Here is a 5,031-nt window from a genome sequence, read left to right as displayed (position 1 = left end):
TATTTTTTTTCATAACTGTTCTATTTGCATTTAACTCAAATTGAGTTGCAGTTTCAGTTGCAGAAAATAGAACTGGGACCATTTTTGTAATTGTTACAAGAAAGTGAGCGGAAGAGTAAAGGAATTGGAAATTCTTCCCAACAGCCAGAGCCAGGAAATGGAGGAGGAATGCCGGATCGATGGAAGGTGCAACCACAAGCTCATTTTTAACTCCAGGAGGAGGTCATTTGTGCAAGACCAGTTGCCTGAAAGAGACAGACAGGCTAAGAGGATGCAGTAGACGCGCATGCACGCATTTCCCTACAGATATGATGGCGTCAGCAGGAAAAATACATCTCCTGGGACTCCAAACGGCTGCTAATATCTTTCCCTCCCCGCACTGTATCATCACATGTGACCTAACAAATCACCAGCCTCACAGTGCTCAAGTCGCCGTGGATCTGTCGAGCATATACGCAGAGGCGGCTAATCGGAACCATCCATTATGAGGCAGCAGGCTTGTTTCAAGCCACTGGCCACTCACGGTGATGGATGTGAATGAAGGCCACGGGAGAGACAAAGACTGAAAGAGACCTTTAGGGTGTAAGAAGAGATTAAGTAAGTCATCTACAGCATTATAGTATTACATGAAAATGCTTTGATGCATGATCGCAGTACAAGTATATTCCTTTTATTAGGGTCCTACACAAATCCTGGACTAATTTAACTTCTTAGGTCTGGACATGCTCGCAGAGTTTTGTAACAAAATCCTTTTTTTTTTTTTTTTGTTGGTCTAATGGGCATACAATGCAAAATTTACATAGAATAATTGCAAAGAGTCTCTCATTTAAGATGCAGCCCTCCCCAAGCCCCACAGTAATGTATCTTATTTTCTAATCTGACATTAACAGTAAGTGGCATCTACTTTGCAATCTCAGCCCAGACTGGGTGGTTTAAGATGAAAAGCCAGAATGACAAATCCATGCTGTATGATTTTGTAGAACTGTTATATTGACTTGAGGCACACAGGGGAGCCTGTACAGCTCCATAGTGGGGCGTGAGCCAGTAAAACAATGACAAGTCCTATCTATCCACCCCAAGGTGGCTCCTCCGAAGTCTGGAGTATTAAACTGAGCCCTGAGATAAAGAGGCTTCTCTCACAGTTCAGCCGTGGGGGGAAATGCACTTATGTATTCCAGCCGTGCTGCATATTGTTTGATTTAATCAACATGGACCAGGAGGTTCTGTGCAGCTCTCAAACACGTAGCCCTCCCAGGAGTAATATAAGGCTGAGCACCACAGACACACGATGTATGCAGATTTTAGGACAAAGCTGTGACTCATAATAGCTGTGAGAGAATGTGTGTTTCAACCTGTTTTTGGAAATGTTAGTCCAAAGCAAATATGTCCTGCATTATGTACACAGGGGTCTCTAAATTTCTTATAATTAAGCTGAGGGATTAATTAAGGTAAGTAAATTCAGTTCAACTCGTATTATATTACACACAGAGAGTGATGCATTTCACTGGTTTATTTCTGGTCCGTTTGATGATTGACAGCTTTTGAAAACTCAAAATTCATTACCTTAGAAACTTCGGACCTGCGATAAATATGAAATATTAATCCAAAAATGACATGAAAAAAATAATTTCTTTCAGAAAGAAGGTCAAGTTTAGTGCTTTTTCTGTTCAGTCTAAGTGAGGCTCTTCTGACGCCTCTGCTTCAGGAACAAATCAATGTTGACTAGGCTTCCTTAGACAGTTTTAACCAATTGATTTAACTGAGTTCAGCTGGTCTCTATTATAGGATTTAATTAAAATATAAATAGCTGAATTTGATCATGTTATATGGTTTGGTTGATTTGGTTATGTAATTATGTACATAATCTGTAAAATAATGTTTGTTTTACTTGCAAGTGCTTTCAGTTGACAATTTTTGTCAATAAGACGATATAAATAAAGTAAAGTATTATATTTGGCCAATATCAATGGTCTCATCTTCATAATCCCCTGTTGACCTTCATTGTGAACTGACTCCACTGCTAAACAGCTGTCAAGTCAGCTGTCTTCCTCATGATTGTTTAAGCCACAAAATGACCAAAACATAAACTTTATGACTAAACATTTGACACTTTTGGATTAGTCTAATATTCTATTTGAACTGAATTTGTTTCTTTTTAAGACCATCATTAAAATGAACAGAAATAATGTGTTTTACTGAGATGCATCTGTGCATGTGTTCACAATGAGTACAAGGTTGTTGTGCAGGTGAAATACTACTTTTTTTTTCCTGTTTTCCATGACAACCTGTGTGAGGAGTTTGCTTCATGGCTAAGCTTCTTCTCAGATGCATTACTTTACGAACAAGTCATCTCATATCTCCGTGCAAGCTGTAAGACGGAGCATGTAACAGTTTAACACGCTATACATTTTTTCCAGTCTGGCTGGTGCTCAAGGGGCTTTGGAAAGTGAAAAAAATATTCCACATGTCTGAACCAAGAAGGGACTTAACATACCAATGGGACTGTCAGACTATTACATGTCTCCAAAACACCGGACTTGTTTTCAGAAATAAGTCTGTCAAGACCGATGCACATCCTAACCCCACCTCACCCGTTCATTTTCAGCATCCACACACTGCGAGGATGAGGTGGAGCTTAAGCTATTCCAGGCTGGAAGGGTGTGCTCAGCGTCTGACAGCAGCGCGCCGAAGGATTTGATGGGTAATGTAAATCACGGAGTATTTCTCTGCGGAGAGAGGAGGGCGTTGGATAAAGCCGAACGATTCTATCTGGACTCAAATCCCAAGGATGCAGGTTTGAATAAGAATGAAACAGATAAAGCCTGAAGAAGCCATTATAAAAACTGTAATCTTCAGAGAAAAAAAAAAAAAAAGTGGAAAATTGCAATACTGCTGTCTAAATGTAAGGGGCTGTTATCACTGTACATTGACTTTCAGTTTTGGTTGAACTCAGAGGGCTGCTCTGCTGCTTCCTCCTCTCACTCGAGCTCGCCAGGCAGAAGTGTAGGTGTGTGGGTGGAGTGTCAGGACAGTGTAGGTGACTTTAGGTCTTATCAGCGGCTCAGAACAGCACTAAGAGGGGAGGCGGTTTTCAGGGGGATGCTGGGATCCTCTGCTTAACTCTCTGCAGCTGTCAGGAGGTTAATTCCATGGAACATGAGTGGATAGACGCCGCTTGCCAAATTACATCCATCTCCCTTAACTTCTCCCCTGCAGCCCAAAAAAAATTCCTTTTCCACTGCAGCGCACTCGAAAAAAAAAACACACACACACACACACACACACACACACACACACACACACACACACACACACAATCAGACTAAGCTCTTTATTAACCCGAGTGAGTGCATCAATATGTCTGAAGATTTCTTTGTTTCAAAATTTGTCATGATCTTCATCTGTTACTGCAATTAAATCCAAAATTGAAGAAAGAAAAAAAAAAAAAAAAAAAAGAGCATCGGTATTCAGCTGCTCTCCCACCAGAAGGGGATTGGTGGGTGGGCGAGTGGTAGGGTAGAGGAGCTCCTATCACTCCCCTCTGCTAATTAAAACTAACGACTCCAGGTGCTGAACGGTGCCGGGCGAGGGAACTGCCGGGTGGCTTGTTTGTGTTGGTGGTTCGCCTTCATTACCGCCCCCATCCATTCTCCTTAGGAGCCCGCTGCAGTATCGACTCAGATCCCACCACACAATGTGCAGTGTAAGGGGGTGTGAGGGGAGGCGATCTAAATGCAAATGCTTGGGTGTGATGCGCCATAAAAGTGTGCATAGAAGTGATATGTGCTGCAGGTAGAGGATCTTTTCTTTAAGCAAAAGAGGTAATGTCTTGATTATGGGCTTCAGGTCAATAACCAGATCGGGCTTTTAAATACTCTCCGAGTGCCTTGCAATGAAAGAGGTTGTTTCTCGGCAGGGAAGAAGTCAATTAACATATTTTCTCCTCAACCTTTGAGTTATACGGTGATCAATATGAGAGAGGAAGAGGGTAAGAGTGCTGTGTCTATTCCCATCCCTGTCTTTTTAAATCACAGCAGGTCTCAAGAGTCTATAGACCATCCTGACATTTCACTGACACACACAAATTCACACTGTGCAGCATGCAACCCACAGCCTGTGTGGTGCATTTCCATAATTATAATAAATTGCTCCTTAATACTGCTGGCACCATCACAAATGTAAAATATGTCAGACTTTAATTCTGGATAATCAGTTTCATTAAATGGTGGGTTGTAGATTACATTATTTTTTTTAGCTTGAGCAGAGTCCTAGGTTGTACAGTGCTGTGAAAAAGTATTTGGCCCACAAAATATTTATTTATTTTTTATTTGTCACACTTAAATATTTCAAAAATAAATAAATGCTAGTATTTGGTAAACATAACCAGACTGAAAGTAGTTTTCAAATGATGACTTTTGTTTTGTATCGAGCGGAAAAATATATATAGAGTTGCCGTATGATACTTTTAAAAAAAAAAAAATTATTTTTCTTCCACACAAGATCTAGATGGACTGAAGTTCCTTGCAAAGAAATGTAAAGCACTCATGCGAATTACTGCAAAGAGCGAGCTTGGGCTGGATTTTTTTTTTTTTTTTTCCTTTCTACAACCGAAAAATTAACTGAAAGCTGCTATTTATGTTTAAGTGTGGCGAACAGCAAAAATAGAAGGAATCCGTAGGCGGTGAAGTACATTTTCATACCGTCGAGTCGTCTCAGGCTAAGTTCTATTATGAGACAAAAATGTTAAAAGGACAAATTTCACCATGATCCTACTGAAGAAGCATCCTGTATCACTGGGAAACAGATTGTGTTTCCTGCATATTTTTTTTTTTTTCATCAAAGGATTGCCATGATGTGAGAGACAATGAACGCCACAGCACTGAGTTGAACAGCAGAGAGCTCTTTATAAAAAGAAACTCAGAAATGATCTACCAATGGAAAGTTTTTGGAGGGATTTTCAAGTTTTGTTTTTATGGATCTTGCTGTGTTTCAAGATTGCGTACACTGATTAATATTAATAAGTAACCAAAA

This window comes from Poecilia latipinna, unplaced genomic scaffold, assembly GCF_001443285.1.
Source record: "Poecilia latipinna isolate Pla-1442-1.1 unplaced genomic scaffold, P_latipinna-1.0 Scaffold54, whole genome shotgun sequence".
NCBI classification, from domain to species: domain Eukaryota; kingdom Metazoa; phylum Chordata; class Actinopteri; order Cyprinodontiformes; family Poeciliidae; genus Poecilia; species Poecilia latipinna.
This window is presented reverse-complemented; position numbering follows the sequence as displayed.